Source organism: Pseudophryne corroboree (genome assembly GCF_028390025.1).
Source record: "Pseudophryne corroboree isolate aPseCor3 chromosome 3 unlocalized genomic scaffold, aPseCor3.hap2 SUPER_3_unloc_7, whole genome shotgun sequence".
Lineage (NCBI taxonomy): Eukaryota > Metazoa > Chordata > Amphibia > Anura > Myobatrachidae > Pseudophryne > Pseudophryne corroboree.
The window spans coordinates 3,323,437-3,345,183 of record NW_026967563.1 but is presented as its reverse complement, the minus strand read 5'-3'; positions in this window follow the sequence as shown (position 1 = coordinate 3,345,183).

Genomic DNA, 21,747 nt, shown 5'->3' with positions numbered 1-21,747 from the left:
ACAACAAACTAACAAAACAACTAACAACAACAGTTAGCAACAACTAACGAAAATGTCAGTTGGTATGATATTCTATTTATATGGTACCAATATAATCTACTTCCTCTCAGTCTACATGCAGAGCCCAGTATCAAGTATCGTCTGAGTACAGCTCATTACACTCTGATTACAACCTCACAGTATATTATTTTGTGGATTTATTCACTGAATATATTTCTCCATTTGTATCTTTCTGTGCTGAGTACTTCACGTCTGTGATCAAGTCGACCTCTAGTGGAATTTCTCGGTCATTACTGTGTTATTTAAGTTGCATTACATCATGTTTACTTGAAATTTTGGCTCAGATACCCCTGTCACCCCGACTAAGAATGTGAGGGGAGAGCAGGAGTATAATATGGGCTGATGGCTCCTGATGTATGAGATACACCAGAGAGTGTGGGGAGGAGACTGGTCAGATCTCTGGGCTGGGAACACACAGTGACATGATGTGAGGGGGAGAGCAGGAGTATAAATGGGGCTGATGGCTGCTAATGTATGAGATACACCAGAGGTGTGGGGAGGAGACTGGTCAGATCTCTGGGCTGGGAACACACAGTGACATGATGTGAGTGGGAGAGCAGGAGTATAAATGGGGCTGATGGCTGCTAATGTATGAGATACACCAGAGAGTGTGGGGAGGAGACTGGTCAGATCTCTGGGCTGGTAACACCCAGTGACATGATGTGAGGAGGAGAGCAGGAGTATAATAGGGGCTGATGGCTCCTGATGTATGAGATACACCAGAGAGTGTGGGGAGGAGACTGGTCAGATCTCTGGGCTGGTAACACACAGTGACATGATGTGAGGGGGAGAGCAGGAGTATAATAGGGGCTGATGGCTCCTGATGTATGAGATACACCAGAGAGTGTGTGGAGGAGACTGGTCAGATCTCTGGGCTGGTAACACAGTGACATGATGTGAGGGGGAGAGCAGGAGTATAATAGGGGCTGATGGCTCCTCATGTATGAGATACACCAGAGAGTGTGGGGAGGAGACTGGTCATATCTCTGGGCTGGTAACACACAGTAACAGGATGTGAGGAGGAGAGCAGGAGTATAATAGGGGCTGATGGTTCCTGATGTATGAGATACACCAGAGAGTGTGGGGAGAAGACTGGTCAGATCTCTGGGCTGGTAACACACGGTGACATGATGTGAGGGGGAGAGCAGGAGTATAATAGGAGCTGATGTCTCCTGATGTATGAGATACACCAGAGAGTGTGGGGAGGAGACTGGTCAGATCTCTGGGCTGGTAACACACAGTGACATGATGTGAGGGGAGAGCAGGAGTATAATAGGGGCTGATGGCTCCTGACTCCCCTACTATGCAAATACAGTTCCCTAATTTCTACTGACAGAGGAGGGTGTAGGATAAGAGATTGCTGTAGGGACTGAGAAAGGAGAATATGTGAATCTTTTCTGTAATAATTGTTTACTACTCACCTGTGCTGATATCTGTAGGAATCTCCTCCTCCTTACACTGCTGATCACCCCTCACATACGTCTCTTCTTCTCCCTCTATATCTTCTGCCTTCATATCAGTCACATACGTCTCTTCTTCTCCCTCTATATCTTCTGCCTTCATATCAATCACATATGTCTCTTCTTCTCCCTCTATATCTTCTGCCTTTATATCAGTCACATACGTCTCTTCTTCTCCATCTATATCTTCTGCCTTTATATCAGTCACATACGTCTCTTCTTCTCCATCTATATCTTCTGCCTTTATATCAGTCACATACGTCTCTTCTTCTACCTCTATATCTTCTGCCTTTATATCACTCACATACGTCTCTTCTTCTCCCTCTGTATCTTTGACTTTAATATTATTTAATTGTGCTTCACCCTATGTAAACCATTAATAAAATATTGTAAAATTGTTGATTTCAGTAATAGATTAAACAATACAAATATAATGTCCCATTCCCAGCAGTCACCTCTCCAGTCATCACCCAGACACATCCCCTGGTGTTACTGTATAATGTCCCATTCCCAGCAGTCACCTCTCCAGTCATCACCCAGACACATCCCCTGGTGTTACTGTATAACGTCCCATTCCCGGCAGTTACCTCTCCAGTCATCACCCAGCCACATCCCCTGGTGTTACTGTATAATGTCCCATTCCCAGCAGTCACCTCTCCAGTCTTCACCCAGACATGTCCCCCCGGTGTTACTGTATAATGTCCAATTCCCAGCAGTTACCTCTCCAGTCATCACCCAGACACATCCCCCGGTGTACTGTATAATGCCCCATTCCCAGCAGTCACCTCTCCAGTCATCACCCAGACACATCCCCTGGTGTTACTGTATAATGCCCCATTCCCAGCAGTCACCTCTCCAGTCATCACCCAGACACGTCCCCCGGTGTTACTGTATAATGCCCCATTCCCAGCAGTCACTTCTCCAGTCATCAACCAGACATATTCCTTGGTGTTACTGTATAATGCCCCATTCCCAGCAGTCACCTCTCCAGTCATCACCCAGACACATCCCCTGGTGTTACTGTATAATGTCCCATTCTCAGCAGTCACCTCTCCAGTCATCACCCAGACACGTCCCCTGGTGTTACTGTACACTGTCCCAATCCCAGCAGTCACTTCTCCAGTCATCATCCAGATACATCCCCTGGTGTTACTGTATAATGTCCCATTCCAAGCAGTCACCTCTGCAGTCATCACCCAGACACATCCCCTGGTGTTACTGTATAATGCTCCATTACCGGCAGTCACCTCTCCAGTCATCACCCAGACACGTGCCACAGTGTTACTGTATAATGCCCCATTCCCAGCAGTCACTCTCCAGTCATCACCCACACACGTCCCCCGATGTTACTGTATATATCACATTCCCAGCAGTCACCTCTCCAGTCATCACCCAGACACGTCTCCCGGAATTACCGTATAATGCCCAATTCCCTGCATTCACCTCTTCAGTCATCACCCAGACACGTTCCCCCGGTGTTACTCTATAATTACCATTCCCAGCAGTCTCCTCTTCAGTTATCCCCCAAACACGTTCCCTGGTGTTACTGTATAATGTCCCATTCCCAGCAGTCACCTCTCCAGTCATCACCCAGACACGTCCCCTGGTGTTACTGTATAATGCCCCATTCCCAGCAGTCACCTCTCCAGTCATCACCCAGACACGCCCCCGATGTTACTGTATAATGCCCCATTCCAAGCAGTCACCTCTCCAGTCATCACCCACACACGTCCCCCGGTGTTACTGTATACATCCCAATCCCAGCAGTCACCTCTCCAGTCATCACCCAGACACATCCCCTGGTGTTACTGTATAATGTACCATTCCCAGCAGTCACCTCTCCAGTCATCATCCAGACACAGCCTCCGTTTTTTCTGTATATAGCCAGTTCCCAGCAGTCACCTCTTCAGTCATCACCCAGACACATTCCCCGGTGTTACTGTGCAATGCTCCATTCCCGGAAGTCATCTCTCCAGTCGTCACCCAGACACATCCCCCGGTGTTACTGTATAATGCCCCATTCCCAGCAGTCACCTATCCAGTCATCACCCAGACACATCCCCCGGTGTTACTGTATAATGCCCCATTCCCAGCAGTCACCTCTCCAGTCATCACCCAGACATGTGCCTCGGTGTTACTGTATAATGCCCCATTCCCAGCAGTCACTCTCCAGTCATCACCCACACACGTCCCCCGGTGTTACTGTATACTGTCCCAATCCCAGCAGTCACTTCTCCAGTCACCACCCAGATACATCCCCTGGTGTTACTGTATAATGCCCCATTCCCAGCAGTCACTTTCCAGTCATCACCCAGACACGTTTCCCTGGTGTTACTCTATATATCCCATTCCCAGCAGTCACCTCTCCAGTCATCACCCAGACACGTCCCCTGGTGTTACTGTATAATGCCCCATTCCCAGCAGTCACCTCTCCAGTCATCACCCTGACATGTCCCGTGGTGTTACTGTATAATGTCCCGTTCCCAGTAGTCACCTCTCCAGTCATCGTCCAGACACGTCCCCTGTTGCTACTGTATAATGTCCCATTCCCAGCATCACCTCTCCAGTTATCACCCAGACACATTCCCTGGTGTTACTGTATAATGTCCCATTCCCAGCAGTCACCTCTCCAGTCATCACCCAGACACATCCCCCGGTGTTACTGTATAATGTCCCATTCCCAGCAGTCACCTCTCCAGTCATCACCTAGACACATCCCCCGGTGTTACTGTATAATGCCCCATTCCCAGCAGTCACCTCTCCAGTCATCACCCAGACACGTCCCCTGGTGTTACTGTATAATGTCCCATTCACAGCAGTCACCTCGCCAGTCATCACCCAGACACATCCCCCGGTGTTACTGTATAATGCCCCATTCCCAGCAGTCACCTCTCCAGTCGTCACCCAGACACATCCCCCGGTGTTACTGTATAATGCCCCATTCCCAGCAGTCACCTATCCAGTCATCACCCAGACACACCCCCTGGTGTTACTGTATAATGTCCCATTCCCAGCAGTCACCTCTCCAGTCATCACCCAGACATGTGCCTCGGTGTTACTGTATAATGCCCCATTCCCAGCAGTCACTCTCCAGTCATCACCCACACACGTCCCCCGGTGTTACTGTATACTGTCCCAATCCCAGCAGTCACTTCTCCAGTCACCACCCAGATACATCCCCTGGTGTTACTGTATAATGCCCCATTCCCAGCAGTCACTTTCCAGTCATCACCCAGACACGTTTCCCTGGTGTTACTCTATATATCCCATTCCCAGCAGTCACCTCTCCAGTCATCACCCAGACACGTCCCCTGGTGTTACTGTATAATGCCCCATTCCCAGCAGTCACCTCTCCAGTCATCACCCTGACATGTCCCGTGGTGTTACTGTATAATGTCCCGTTCCCAGTAGTCACCTCTCCAGTCATCGTCCAGACACGTCCCCTGTTGCTACTGTATAATGTCCCATTCCCAGCATCACCTCTCCAGTTATCACCCAGACACATTCCCTGGTGTTACTGTATAATGTCCCATTCCCAGCAGTCACCTCTCCAGTCATCACCCAGACACATCCCCTGGTGTTACTGTATAATGTCCCATTCCCAGCAGTCACCTCTCCAGTTATCACCCAGACACATTCCCTGGTGTTACTGTATAATGCTCCATTCCCAGCAGTCACCTCTCCAGTCATCACCCAGACACATCCCCCGGTGTTACTGTATAATGTCCCATTCCCAGCAGTCACCTCTCCAGTCATCACCTAGACACATCCCCCGGTGTTACTGTATAATGCCCCATTCCCAGCAGTCACCTCTCCAGTCATCACCCAGACACGTCCCCTGGTGTTACTGTATAATGTCCCATTCACAGCAGTCACCTCGCCAGTCATCACCCAGACACATCCCCCGGTGTTACTGTATAATGCCCCATTCCCAGCAGTCACCTCTCCAGTCAGCAACTGAATGATCTTGTTGGCGAGTTCCAGGATCTTCTTGTCATGGTGTCTCTCATGTATCAGTGAGTGAGGTGGAGGCACCGTGATTGGACTCTGGGTTCTACTCAGTCCTCCTGATACACGGGGATGGCTGCTGGGTGTCACATACTCATTGGATGTCTTCTTCACTATTGTGTAATCCTGTGTAATGGTGGAGACATAATATATCAATATATACACTCCCAGATCCCCTCACCTCCCCAATCATATCCCTGTATTATTACTATAGATTTAAGTGATGTCACTGTGACACTCCCAGATCCCCTCACCTCCCCAGTCATGTCCCGGAATTATTACTATAGATATAAGTGATGTCACTGTGACGCACCCAGATCGCCTCACCTCCCCAGTCATGTCCCTGAATTATTACTATAGATATATGTGATGTCACTGTGACACTCCCAGATTCCCTCACATCCCCAGTCATGTCCCTGTATTATTACTATAGACAAAAGTGACATCTCTGTGACGCTCCCAAATCCCCTCACCTCCCCAGTCATGTCCCTGTATTATTGCTATAGATATATGTGACGTCAAAGTGATGCTCCCAGATCCCTTCACCTCCCCAGTCATAACCTTGTATTGTTTCTATAGATATAAGCAATGCCACTGTGACACTCCCAGATCCCTTCACTTCCCCAGTTATGTCCCTGTATTATTACTACAGATATAAGTGACATCACTGTTCCGCTCCCAGATCCCCATACCTCCCCAGTCACGTCCCTGTATTATTGCTATAGAAATAAGTGATCTCACTGTGACGCTCCCAGACCTCCTCACCTCTCCAGTCATGTCCCTGTGTTATTACTATAGATATGTGACATCACTGCGCCGCACCCAGATCCCCTTACCTTTCCAGTCATGTCCCTGTATTATTCCTATAGATATAAGTGACATCACTCTGACGCTCCCAGATCCTCTCACCTTCCCAGTCATGTCCCTGTATTATAACTATAGATATAAGTTACTTATCAGTAACGCTTCAAAATCCTCTTAACTCCCCAGTCATGTCCCTGTATTATTACTATAGATATAAGTGATGTCACTGTGATGCTCTAAGACCTCTCACCTCCCCAGTGACATCCCTGTGATGGTGTAGGGGCTTTCTTAGTATAGCAAATATATATTGATTCAAGCTTTTTCGCATTAACTAAGATATTTACTCCTGCTCACAAATATAGGTTCATGTTTCCTTAAAAGCTTCACAGATATTTCATAAGCTCAAAATTATATTCAAAGCATGAATTGGTCAATGTCACAACACCAGATGTATCCAAGGCCAGTCAAGCATATCGCCAAAAGTTCTGAACATCGAGGAGGATTTTGACCTGTCCTGACCTCCAGAGAGGATGTTCCGGGAAAACTGATAATCGCAAAGCAATAAATATATTCTAATTGCTAATTATAATCCTGTTTGACAATTGATGTGTTTCAGTTTTCAAGACATACATGGTGTATTCTGATTGGCTAAATGTATTGGCACACATGAATCCTTTGTTCTTTTACTATAAAATAAACCTTATATGGCCCCTAAGACAGATCAACTATGAACTGCTTAGGTTACACAATGATCCTGTGTCACCTTTTCATTCACTGATCTCCAACCGGTTGCTAAGGGAAACAGAATTCTGACTGATGACTGCAGAGAGTTTATAGACCAGACCTGAATAGGTTAACATACCCTATCATTTTGGGGGCTCGTCCGGGATATTCCAGCATCTCCCCCACTGGCAACAAATCCTCTGATCTTTCAGGAACCGCTGATAAAAAAAACGATAAGTGAGATTTATTGTGTAGATTTCTACCTGCTCACTTGAACTCAGCGTTTCTTGAAATCTGCGGAAGTCCAGTCGGGAAGGTCAGAGAATATCTTAAAGAACCCAGTGTCAGTCAGAAGAAATTTTTTAAGGTACCATACATGTATGTTATATTGTTGAATTGTGGGTAAATAATTTCAGATAATTAGCCACAAGTGCACAGGGGGAATTAATCAAATATGCAGAAAACTTTTAAATTGTGAAAGTACTAATACATGTTTATTAAGAAAATAGAGCCGTTTTATAAAGGTGGCGCATGGCCAAGATATGTTCTAATGCTGATAAACAGTTTGAATTGATAAATAACCAAAGAGGTATATGCAAATCTTGTACCTGTGTTGTTGTGTTAAGAAAATACAAAGGGTCTGTAGCACCGAGATTGGTGGCAATTACAAGCACTGAAGTCTCATTTGGTTATGTGGATGTTATGCACACCAGTGCCTGCAGGAATGTACTGGTGTCTGAACAGAGAGGGATGCAAAACAAATGAACTAACAGACAGACTGGGAAATATGACATCACGTACACAGAAAGTGATAGGGTAACAAAACCAACACAAAGTGAACAGATAAGCCCAGAGGCTAAGAAACTGGGTGTCTCCCTAGTATTACAAATGCTCAGATGGAAAAAGCAAGATGTTGTGTTTTAATACGTAGAGAACCCGAAATGCTGTTGCTAAGGGCAACAGCAAAACCCTAAAGGGTTACCAACGGGTGTGGCAGCAAACTCCTTGGTCAGAGATGGAATAGTAGACACAAGGAGAGTCTCCACAATCCTATTTCTCACTTGCAGGGCACAGGTTCAGCTTCCTGCCACTAAACTGACACATGGACGCCCTGCACAGTGAGAGAGGATTAAGCATGCAGGCCTGAAAGTACAGCCACAAACCTGCTGGGTTCACAGAATAGCAAAAGAACTTCAGCAAAGTGACTGACTCCAGTCTTACTGCTAGGTCTGGATTGGCAGAGTGTAGTACCAAATCTCCAGGCCTATTTGCAGTAAGCAATAACAAATACAAAGCTACACAGTACTGGCTAATTTTCAGGAACTGACTAACCAACAAAGATTCAGCAGCATCTGCTTAATCTGAGAAGAGGCCTTATAAAGCAGGTGCTGTCCACGCCCCACTCAGACCTCACAGACTGTGAGCACAAAAACCAGCACCGGATCCCCTGCCTGTAACCACTGCACAGCAAAAGACCCGCACTGGAGTATCAGCTGCGCTCAGGTTACTCCGCTAGCACTTGTCTCCCGGTTGCCATGACGACGTGGCAGCACAGGGCAGGAGACCCTAACAGTACCCCCCCTCTGACGAGGGGTCAAAGAACCCCTACCACCGGGTTTATCGGGGAACTGCGAGAAGAAAGAGCGTATCAGTCTGGGGGCATGAAGATCACAACTGCGCACCCACGACCGCTCCTCCGGGCCATACCCCTTCCAGTGCACCAAAAATGACAGCCGACCCCGAACCATCTTGGAGTCAAGAATCCTTTCAACAACAAACTCCCTCTGGCCACGTATCAGAAGAGGGGAAGGTCTTCCACTGGAAGAAGGATTACTAATCGCCCGTTTTAAAAGGGAACAATGAAATGTTTTATTGATACCCAGAGAACGGGGCAGATCTAACTGAAATGCCACTGGATTGATAACCCTGGTGATCTTATAAGGGCCGATGAACCGGGGGCCTAACTTATGAGATGGCTGTCTCAACTTCAAATTCTTGGTAGACAACCAGACGAAGTCTCCTAATTTGAAGCTGCAGGGTCTTTTCCGCTTATCAAAAACCCTTTTGGTCACTAATGACACAGACACAAGGGCTTTCTTCACTTTCCTCCAAATATCTCTAAGGACCGAAACGACAGAAGAACCACCAGGCGTGGAGTCCAGGGGGTCAAAAGAATTGGCCTTAGGATGATGCCCATACACACAAAGGAAAGGAGAGATCCCTGTAGCAGAGTGAGCCGCGTTGTTATAGGCAAACTCCGCCATGGACAGATGAGCAACCCAGTCAGTCTGACACTTGGAGACATAACACCTGAGGAACTGCTCCAAGGACTGGTTCACCCTTTCAGTCTGCCCATTAGACTGCGGATGATAGCCTGACGACAAGCTGACAGAAATCTGGAGATCGGAACAAAATGCCCTCCAGAATTTGGCCACAAACTGGGATCCGCGGTCAGAGACCACATCAAGTGGCAACCCGTGGAGACGCACAACATGCAGCATAAATAATTCAGACAGGCGTCTGGCCGATGGCAGCCCAACCAGTGGAACGAAGTGCGCCATCTTCGAAAACCTGTCAACGACAACCCAGATGGCTGTCATCCCTGAGGATTTGGGCAAGTCCACCACAAAATCCATTGAAATGTGGGTCCATGGCTTAGATGGAATAGAGAGTGGATGCAATGGGCCAACAGGAACCCCTCTAGGAGTCTTATTTCGGGCACAGATGTCACATGCCCGAACCCACTGATCCACATCCTTAGCCACCGAGGGCCACCACACCGCCCTAGATAGCAACTCCCGAGTTCTGGCAATACCCGGGTGACCTGCCGACTTCTTGGCATGGAATTCCAGGAACACTCGCTGTCTTAACCTAGGAGGCACAAACAAAAGACCTACCGGAAGGTCTGGAGGAGCCTGCTCCTGTGCTCTAAGGACTAATGACAAGAGGTCCTGGGTAATGCCCACTTTAATACATGAGGGGGACACAATGGGCAACGGCTCCTCGGTGGTCTCTTGGATTGGAGCAAAACTCTGCGAGAGCGCATCAGCCTTGATGTTTTTTGACCCAGGGCGATATGTTATCAAAAAATTAAAGCGAGCAAAAAACAAAGCCCATCGTGCCTGCCTGGCATTGAGACGCTTTGCTGACTCTAAATATGCCAAATTCTTATGGTCGGTGAGAATTGAGACCACAAACTTAGCCCCCTCAAGCCAGTGTCTCCACTCCTCGAGTGCATCCTTAATAGCCAACAATTCCCGGTTACCCACGTCATAATTCATCTCGGCAGGCGAAAATTTACGGGAAAAGTAAGCACAGGGATGAAGGCGATTATCAGACACTCCCATCTGAGAGAGCACTGCCCCAATATCCATCTCAGAGGCATCCACCTCCACCACAAAAGGACGCTCTGGATCTGGGTGTCGCAGCACTTTGGCCGAGACAAATGCCCTTTTGAGACGGGCAAAAGCCGATTTGGCCTCACGAGACCAGTGAGCAACATCCGCCCCTTTCTTACTGAGTGCCACCAAGGGTGCCACTATAGACGAAAATCCAGCGATAAATCGTCTATAAAAATTTGCAAAGCCCAGGAAACGCTGAAGCGCCTTCAAACTAGTGGGCTGCACCCAATCCAGGACTGCCTGTACCTTGGAACCCTCCATTTGGAAACCTTCTGGGGAGATAATATATCCTAGAAATGCGATTTGCTGAACTTCAAATTCGCACTTCTCCAGCTTCGCCCCAAGCCGGTGGTCTCTGAGTTTCTGGAGGACTAAGCGTACATGCTTCCGATGTTCCTCCAGGGAATGGGAGAAGATTAGGATGTCATCTAAGTATACGACCAAGAATCTATCCAAATATTCCCTGAGCACATCGTTCATGAAATCCTGGAAGACTGCCGGGGCATTACAGAGCCCAAAAGGCATCACCAAATATTCATAATGCCCTGAGTGAGTATTAAAGGCAGTCTTCCATTCATCCCCCTCTCTTATTCGGATTAGATTGTACGCACCGCGTAGGTCAATCTTAGAAAAAATGGTGGCAGTACGAAGCTGGTCAAACAAGACCGAAATGAGAGGCAGTGGGTATGAGTTTTTAATCGTGATACGGTTCAATTCCCTGTAGTCGATGCAGGGTCGCAATGAACCATCCTTTTTACCCACGAAGAAGAACCCCGACCCAACTGGAGACTGTGAAGGTCTGATAAATCCTTTAGCCAAGTTCTCCTGAATGTACTCTGCCATAGCCTGAGCCTCAGGACGTGACAGGGAGTACAACCTGCTCTTGGGAAGCTTAGCATTCGGCAACAAATTAATGGCACAGTCATAGGGGCGATGGGGAGGTAGTACCTCTGCAACTTTTTTGGAGAACACGTCCGCAAAATCTGCATAACACCCTGGCAATCCTGGCAAACTTAGCTGCGAGAGCCTGACTGGAAGGCTCAAGCAACTCCTGAAACAATCAGTACCCCAACTAAGAATCTCCCCAGAGACCCAGTCAAATTGAGGATTGTGGGCCCTTAACCAGGGTAACCCCAACACCATTGGGGCAAAAGTACAGACAGTCACATAAAAGGACAATTTTTCAGAGTGTGTGGCTCCAATAAACAAAGAAATCTGGCTAGTGCAAGAGGTAATTTTACCCTGGGATAATGGTTCCCCGTTTAACCCACAAATTTCAATTTCCGACGCCAAGGGTACTAAGGAAACAGAGTGTTTCAGGGCGAATTGGCGGTCCATAAAAACCCCGTCGGCCCCACTGTCCACAAAGGCCTCAGTCTTGACAGTTTGACCGAGGATCTTCAAGGTCACCGGAATGATAAAAGTCTTCTTGGGAAATTCTGACTTCTGGCCTGACAGGATATTTCCCATCACCCTCAGGCCCTGAAGTTTTCCGGCTTTTCTGGGCATGATATTACCACATGACCCTTATTCCCACAGTACAAACACAACCCCTGCTGTCTCCTCCGCGTCTTCTCACGCGAGGAGAGGCGGGTAGCCCCAATCTGCATAGGCTCCTCGGAAAATTCCTCAGAGTCTGAGGTTCCCTTGGGAAAGAAGGAAACCTCGGTCTCCCTTTCAAGCCTACGCTCTCTCAGCCGTCTATCAACCCGGATGGATAACTGCATGAGCTGATCCAAGCTATCAGGCAAGGGATATTGTACCAGTTGGTCTTTTATCTGGTTAGAAAGACCTCTTCGGTACTGGTGTCTCAGGGCTGGGTCATTCCACTGGGTATCATGGGCCAACCTCCGAAACTCCGTACAGTAAACCTCAACTGGCCTTCGCCCTTGCTTAAGGATCGAAATCTGAGCCTCGGCTGAGGCCGTCTTGTCAGGGTCATCATACAACATGCCCAGTGCCGTAAAAAAAGCATCAACACTTTTAAGCGACGGACAGTCAGGCTGCAACCCATATGCCCAGACCTGTGGGTCTCCTTGTAGCAAGGAAATCACTATGCCCACCCGCTGAATCTCTGACCCAGAAGACTGAGGCCTAAGCTGGAAATATAGCTTGCAGCTCTCCTTGAAACAAAAGAACTGCGAGCGATCTCCAGAAAAATGATCCGGAAGATTTACTTTCGGCTCCTTAACCCCTGAAGGTGCTGCTGCTGCAGGAGCTCCGCCAGCGGCCTGGGAGGTGTGCATTTTAATGGACAAATCACTAAATTGACGAGTCAGGACCTGCACCTGATCGACCACCTGTTGCAACGTATTTTGAGGGGTATGCTCCATATTCCCACAAAATTTCAACAGGAGTATTGGGCTGCTGAATATGTTATGCACACCAGTGCCTGCAGGAATGTACTGGTGTCTGAACAGAGAGGGATGCAAAACAAATGAACTAACAGACAGACTGGGAAATATGACATCACGTACACAGCAAGTGATAGGGTAACAAAACCAACACAAAGTGAACAGATAAGCCCAGAGGCTAAGAAACTGGGTGTCTCCCTAGTATTACAAATGCTCAGATGGAAAAAGCAAGATGTTGTGTTTTAATACGTAGAGAACCCGAAATGCTGTTGCTAAGGGCAACAGCAAAACCCTAAAGGGTTACCAACGGGTGTGGCAGCAAACTCCTTGGTCAGAGATGGAATAGTAGACACAAGGAGAGTCTCCACAATCCTATTTCTCACTTGCAGGGCACAGGTTCAGCTTCCTGCCACTAAACTGACACATGGACGCCCTGCACAGTGAGAGAGGATTAAGCATGCAGGTCTGAAAGTACAGCCACAAACCTGCTGGGTTCACAGAATAGCAAAAGAACTTCAGCAGGCTAAATGACTGACTCCAGTCTTACTGCTAGGTCTGGATTGGCAGAGTGTAGTACCAAATCCCCAGGCCTATTTGCAGTAAGCAATAACAAATACAAAGCTACACAGTACTGGCTAATTTTCAGGAACTGACTAACCAACAAAGATTCAGCAGCATCTGCTTAATCTGAGAAGAGGCCTTATAAAGCAGGTGCTGTCCACGCCCCACTCAGACCTCACAGACTGTGAGCACAAAAACCAGCACCGGATCCCCTGCCTGTAACCACTGCACAGCAAAAGACCCGAACTGGAGTATCAGCTGCGCTCAGGTTACTCCGCTAGCACTTGTCTCCCGGTTGCCATGACGACGTGGCAGCACAGGGCAGGAGACCCTAACAGTGGAAAATGATGATGAATTTTATTGTACAAAAGGTTGTCATTTTAAAAAGGGAATTGTTGGAACATTACATTGAGAATGATTGGTCTAACATCATAACCTATTGGCCCAGGAACCACATAATCCCAGGTCTAAGACCCATTTGCCCGTGCAGCCTCAAACAGCTGCCGTGCACACAGATAACATATATAGCATTTACTGTCATCCTTGTTTTTGTATCCTTGCACTGTTGTATGTACTCTGTCAATATGCTTTTGAAAAGGTGGGGGGGAGTCGGGTTGTCTGTTGAATAATGAAACCAGTGTAACTAGATTCTCCTGCACACATTGTACTGTATATATTGTATGTCCCTATGCAAGACAGTTAAGGGGTAGAATTGGGTCAGTAATAAAAAACAGCTACTGTCTGAAAGAGACACAAGGTGAACGTATTCCAAGAATAGTGGGGAGTTTACCAAGAACACAAGGTACAAGCAGGAGTCTATATAGGCAGGGGGATAGACCCTTGGAGTAACTTAACAATAATATTAGGGACGCATCTCAGTGATCCAGAAGAAATAATCTATTATGCAGGTCTCACTTGGGGAGCAGTACTAACAGATTTTCCACAAAAGCAGGGAGGAAGGGGCAACACTACAACCCCAGTCATTTGTACACAGACGGATTTAAGGAGCTTTTTAGGTACAAGGATAGAAGAGATTCTTCAGAGTCAGCGTCTCAAAAGGAGATTTTAATTCCCTCATAAGGAGTTGCTAAAATACCACATCAGGATGGGTTCAAACCCGTGGATATTGTTAGTAACAGGGAGGGTAAGAAAAGCTTTAAAAGGAGATTTTAATTCCCTCATAAGAAGTTACTAAAATACCACATCAGGATGGGTTCAAACCCGTGGATATTGTTAGTAACAGGGAGGGTAAGAAAAGCTTTAAAAGGAGATTTTAAGTCCCTCATAAGGAGTTACTAAAATACCACATCAGGATGGGTTCAAACCCGTGGATATTGTTAGTAACAGGGAGGGTAAGAAAAACTTTAAAAGGAGATTTTAAGTCCCTCATAAGGAGTTACTAAAATACCACATCAGGAGGGGTTCCGCGCACGTTCACCCAGGCATGGGAGCGCGGTCTGTAAAGATGTCAGGGCCCGACAAACCCGTGGATATTGTTAATAACAGGGAGGGCAGTAAAGCTCTGAAAGGAATAAGTAACATTTTCAAAAGAGCAGGCTTCCCGTCAGAAGGGACACTTGACCTAGAGAAATGGGAAAAATTTGCCTCCTGTAACAAGAGTTGGATTATTAAGCATAATAGTAGAGATCAAGCATCCATCTGGATCACTGTAGCAAAAGAATTAGGAGCAGAGAATAGAAGAAGAGATGAGGAAAATGATTTCCCCATTGTACCAGAGTACTCAATAGCACCACAACCAGCGTTAAACTCACTGCCTGTAATTTCAGCAACAGCACCTGCACACTATACCCCACCCCTATACCTAGACATGCATGCACACCAAGGTACCCATAGTATGAACAGAATGAAATCATCTGCAAGCTCACTAACAGTAAAATTGAAAAAAAGATGAGCCAGGAAAAGAGTGACGAATAATCAGCCCTATCTTAGAAGGATCTGTGGTTGAAAATCCGAATGATTTACCTGAGCTATGTGTACAGAGTATGCCCCAGTGTCCTGATACTTTATCACAAGAAACCCCAACAAGACCAACCAAAGAAACTGGGCAGCTAAAGTTCCCCTCATGTTTAAACGAGTGGTGGACACCTGGAATCAAGCTATGAGTCCAGTAAACAATTGTCCACAATCAGGAACTATAGGCGAAAGGGTGCAAATCAGGTGAAGAGGAGAAGCAAGGGGTCAAGACACAGCCTCTACAGCTTTTCATGCCCAGGTGCATAATGTACAGAATAAACTGACATATTTTCCAGAAAGATTGTGTCCGGTATGTCAGTTTTGCGTTCCAGAAGGATATGAACATTGCCCAAATTGTGGAAACTGGATTTCACCCCATGAACCGCCATGCCAAGATATCTATGCGACTAGAAATACTGAAAGACGGTCATCATTGCCTGTTTCTCTGTATCCAGCACAAGTACAGAGAATACGCAACCCAGATAATGCAGCCAGCACGAACGAACCATACATCGTACAGAGCCAACACCACAAACCATGGTATGGCAATGGCCTCGCAAATATAGTTGCAGAGTCCCCAGATCCTAGAAAAAACCCAATAGCAGTTTATGCCTATATGGAAAGAATTCAAACCATATGGACACCGGCATGGGTCGACTACCACCAGTTGTGTGAGGCTATACTAGGACCAGCAACTGCCCAAACAGTAAGCACCATGTTAAAAGCAGATGCAGTAGATGATTGCCCAGCCATAACGGACGTTCCGACAGAGAAACATAGAACAACGTTTGAAAGTGGAAAGATGTACATGACAAGACTTAAGAGATGGTGTCATGCACAGACACTCAGGGCACCAGCAACCCCAGATTTGAAACAGGAAAAGACTGAGTCCATCAGAACTTACTATGATAAAGTCACTATACGACACACAAGATGATAGAATATGAAGGTGTGCAACTCCTGTGTCGGCAACAGTGTACTCAGTCACCACTGGCAGTTCGATAAAAGTGACTTTACCCACAGGAGACCCAAGGGTTTCAAGAGCTGTTTTTATGCACAACCAGATTCCTCTATGTTTACTTACAGATCAAGCCATTGCAACGACTGGATTGGGAGGTTAAGCCCTACCCCTGCAAGAAAGCAAAGATGTAACCTGAAATACAAGCTGCTATACAAGACTATCTCTCACAGGAAAAGTAAGACAAAGAGGAACAACAACTCCCATCATAAACATCATTATGTTAAACACCAGCCTGGGTGGACTTGGACTAAGAAAATGACATGCCAGCAGCAGTGAGAAAGAATATGCAAGTGAAGAAAGGACAAAGTTCCAGAAGACAAATGAATGATGCTTCTTCTGCCAATATGAGGTACGGGCTTCTTCGGGTACTCCCCAGTGAACATAATGTCTCCAGAGGAAACAGCAGAAGGTATGATTACAGTCACCTTGCCCACTGGAGAAATATGTTTGTGCCTAATGAATGCTGGAGCCGGCACACGCAGAAGACAGCAGAGGGAGATACCACAAGAACTGGTGATATCAGAAATTCTTAAAGGGACAGGAGATGAGAGAAATGCCGTCACCAATACCAGCCCAGTTCTTGACCTCGGAGTACATGTCCAGTGACTTTGAAGAACAATGTACTAAAGCTTATCCAAGGAGAATACAGTACACACCAGCAGAGGTTTAACTTTCCAGCAACTTATCAAAGGAAAGAACAAAAAGCCATTTAGAAGTAAGTTAAAACAGAAGTTCAGTATTGGCTCATTCCCGCAGTACCAGTTGTAGAAGAAAGGAAGCAATACTACTGGACCAGGATAGCTTTGTGGAGGGGCTATATCACCAAGTGATTTATACACAAAACACACAGCTAAATACAGGATGTGAATGAACTGTTGATTGCCACCACCACTAAAAGAAGTACCAAGAAGGGGCAGTGTCCTTAGTGAAGTTTCTGGAAGAACAAGACTGCAGAGCCTCAGAAGGAGAAATTGCAGCTAGTCAAGCAAGAGTTAATCTTCCTAGGACACCCAAGGTACCCGACATCTAACAAAAGTGAGAAGGAAAAGATTCAGACTGCAAGCTAAGATGCCAACTAGTGTCAAGCAAGTCAGATGATCATTCCTGGGCCTAGTAGGACACTACAGAACACGGATACCTCTAGCACCAGTCTACATGCAAGCATTGTATGACAACACTGAAAGGGAGGAGGGTCCGCATCCTACATACAGCAACAGATGAATTAAGCTATTGAACAGTTGGAAACAGCAGTTGCCTCATCTCAAGCCCTAGAACTACCTATTAAAGAAAGAGGCCATACATAGAAGTCCTTATGCAAAATCATGGACTGAGGTGAAGACCAGTGGCCTACAACTCAAGCAAGCTTGACAGTGGTAATCAAAGAGCACCTACCGGCATCAGAGCAGTAATAGCAGCAACAGTCCTAGAAGAGTATAAGAGCACAGAGACAGTGATGAATCAGAAGTCCTAGAAGAGGACAAGAGCACAGGCATAGTGCTGAATCATGAACTTATCATCCAGGGTCCACATGCAGGTACAGATAAGCTTCAACAAGCAAGAACCAAACACCTGTCAGTGGCAAGGCTGACCATGTATGAAGTAGCACTGCCAAAGTGCGACAAGTAACCATCAGAAGATGTATTACCCTCAACGCAGCAACCCTTTTCCAACATTAATCAATAAAGGTGTTGAATCTCAAGATTCAAAAGGAGGGAAAAACAGATTATCAAGAAAAAAAGCAATTGTTTCCCCAGCACACTGAATGGATAACAGTAACCAGATATAAATCCCACATAATAATAGAATTCAGAGATCTTCGTTACACATATTTGCGCAAATGTGTGGTTAAGCCCCAAAGCCGCATCAAGGCCTCTCTGTATATTTGGGGTCCCTAGCGCTATATCTAGGTGCAGGGTGTGGCACCCCAAAACACCAGAATGAGCCAGAAAGCACAGCGTGACATACCAGTGTAAAAAACTATAGTGTTAATAAATTAGTATTTAGGAAGCCGAAGCTATAGAGGGGGTGATACAAACATGAAATGTAATTAAAATAGAGAAATAGTGTTAGAAAATTAATAAGTGAAAAGTGTTAATAGAATGTAAAGGTATGCCACACTAAAGCCATCCAGCTCAGCCAGTCCAGAGGCACCACACCTCACACCTCCATTACCCCATTCTGGGTCTAATATTAACCAGCAAGGAGTCACATGATAATGTCTCCTTACTAAAATATGTCTAAGCTAAGAGCTACTTACTTTGGAGCAACCCCATAATGCTCCATGTGGCATGTCAGGGCCTGCACCTCCTCCTAATGCAGAACCTCTCTGCCTCACACAACAGACATATAGATTGGTAAATGCTCAATTAGCTTAGTGATATCATTCAGGTGCTAGAAAGGAAGGGGTATTTCTGAGCAAGAAAAAAAGCAATTGTTTCCCCAGCACACTGAATGGATAACAGTAACCAGATATAAATCCCACATAATAATAGAATTCAGAGATCTTCGTTACACATATTTGCGCAAATGTGTGGTTAAGCCCCAAAGCCGCATCAAGGCCTCTCTGTATATTTGGGGTCCCTAGCGCTATATCTAGGTGCAGGGTGTGGCACCCCAAAACACCAGAATGAGCCAGAAAGCACAGCGTGACATACCAGTGTAAAAAACTATAGTGTTAATAAATTAGTATTTAGGAAGCTTTGAAAATTTATGTCGCCAGAACAGCTCAAGGACAACGGAGGCTCTGTTTGCCCTGTAGGATCCCAACAAGATTGGGGCTCCTGCTTCCAAGCAGACTATTGCACGCTGGATCTGTGATACGATTCAGCAGGCTCCTTCTATGGCTGGATTGGCGTTACCGAAATCGGTGAAGACCCATTCTACCAGAAAGGTGGGTGCATCCTGGGCGGCTGCCCGAGGGGTATCGGCATTACGACTTTGGTGAGCAGCTACTTGGTTGGGTTCAAACACCTTTGCAAAGTTTTACAAGTTTGATACCCTGGCTGATGAGGACCTCTTGTTGGGCCAATGGGAGAGTCATCAGCACTCTACCATCCGTTCTAGAGCTTTGGTATAAACCCCATAGTGCTTGAAGTGTCCCCAGCATCCTCTAGGACGTATGAGAAAATAGGATTTTAATACCTACCGGTAAATCGTTTTCTCTTAGTCTGTAGAGGATGCTGGGCGCCCATCCCAGTGCGTACTGTATCTGCAGTTATTGGGTATGGTTACACACATGGTGTGTTGCGTTTAAGTCATCCTGTTGCTGACGTTATTCATGCTGTGGCATGCGTTATGCTGTTATTGGTTGTGTTTACCCACAGGTTGTGTTATGCTTTATGTCAGTATATTGCTTCATATTCTTCATGCCGTCGGCTGGTGTTCTATTGAATGGAACGTTCTGCGGCATACTGGAGGTGTGAGCTGGTAAGATGCTCACCGTGGTTTAACAATAAATTCTTTCCTCGTAATGGCCGTCTTCCTGGGCACAGTTACTTAAACTGGAGTCTGGAGGAGGGGCATAGAGGGAGTGGCCAGTTCACACCCATTCAAAGTCTTAAAGTGCCCATGTCTCCTGCGGATCCCGTCTATACCCCATGGTTCTTGAAGCATCCCCAGCATCCTCTACGGACTAAGAGAAAAGGAATTACCGGTAGGTATTAAAATCTTATTATCTATAATAATAATACAGGGACATGACTGGGGAGGTGAGGAGATCTGGGAGTATTTACAGTGATATTGATGTCTCCCCCATTTAGCAGGACTACACCATAGTGAAGAAGACATCTGGTGAGCATGAGACCCCCAGCAACCATCCTCGTGTTGCAGGTGGACTAAGCAGGACCTAGAGCCCCATCACGGTGCCTCCACCTCACTCACTGACACACTGATACATAAGAGACACAATGACCAGAAGATCCTGGAACTCACCAACAAGATCATTCAGCTGCTGACTGGAGAGGTGACTGCTGGGAATGGGGCATTATACAGTAACACCGGGGAACGTGTCTGGGTGATGACTGGAGAGGTGGCTGTTGGGAATGGGACATTGTACAGTAACACCGGGGGACGTGTCTGGGTTATGACTGGAGAGCTAACTGCTGGGAATGGGGTGTTATACAGTAACGCCGGGGGATGTGTCTGGGTGATGACTGGAGAGGTGACTGCTGGGAATTGGACATTATACAGTAACACCATGGTACGTCTCTGGGTGATGACTGGAGAGGTGACTGCTGGGAATTGGACATTATACAGTAACACCAGGGGACGTGTCTGGTGATGACTGGAGAGTGACTGCTGGGAATTGGACATTATACAGTAACACCAGGGGATGTGTCTGGGTGATGACTGGAGAGGTGTCTTCTGGGAATGGGGCATTATACAGTAACACCAGGGGATGTGTCTGGGTGATGACTGGAGAGGTGACTGCTGGGAATGGGGCATTATACAGTAACACCAGGGAATGTGTCTGGGTGATGACTGGAGAGGTGACTGCTGGGAATGGGGCATTATACAGTAACACCGGGGGATGTGTCTGGGTGATGACTGGAGAGGTGACTGCTGGGAATGGGACATTATACAGTAACACCAGGGGATGTGTCTGGGTGATGACTGGAGAGGTGACTGCTGGGAATGGGGCATTATACAGTAACACAGGGGGATGTGTCTGGGTGATGACTGTATCACTGTGTGTGTCAGGTTCCTATAAGGTGTCAGGATGTCACTGTCTGTGTCTCCATGCAGGAGGAGGAGTATGTAGAGGAACACAGGGATCTGTACAAGGACGTGATGATGGAGAATCACCGGCCCCTCACATCACTGGGTAAGAGGAGACTGTCATGTATTATACTGGGGAGAGCAGGTATGGGGTCCCCTATATACACACATCATCTGATCATCACATATATACACTGTACTCAGTCACTGTGTGTCTCCTACAGATGGGCCCAGTAACAGAGATACCCCAGAGAGATGTCCCCATCCTCTGTATTCCCAGGATTGTACAGAGGAGAATCACAGGACCCCACAGGAGGATCAGGTAGGTGGGATTTAGGGTCTCCCCAATATACCAAAGTGACTGTCACTATATGATCTGTAGAGCAGCTGTGTGTCTTATACACTGATATTATACTGTTTCACCTCAGTTTCATTTGACTGTATGCAAATGTTATTATAGTTTTTTTTTGTTTTTTTTAGGTAGAACGTCTGTCTGATATTAAAACAGAAGATACAGAGGAAGAAGAAGAGACATATATGACTGATATAATGGCAGAAAATATAGAGGGAGAAGAAGAGACGTATGTGACTGATATAAAGGCAGAAGATATAGAGGGAGAAGAAGAGACGTATATGACTGATATAATGGCAGAAGATATAGAGGG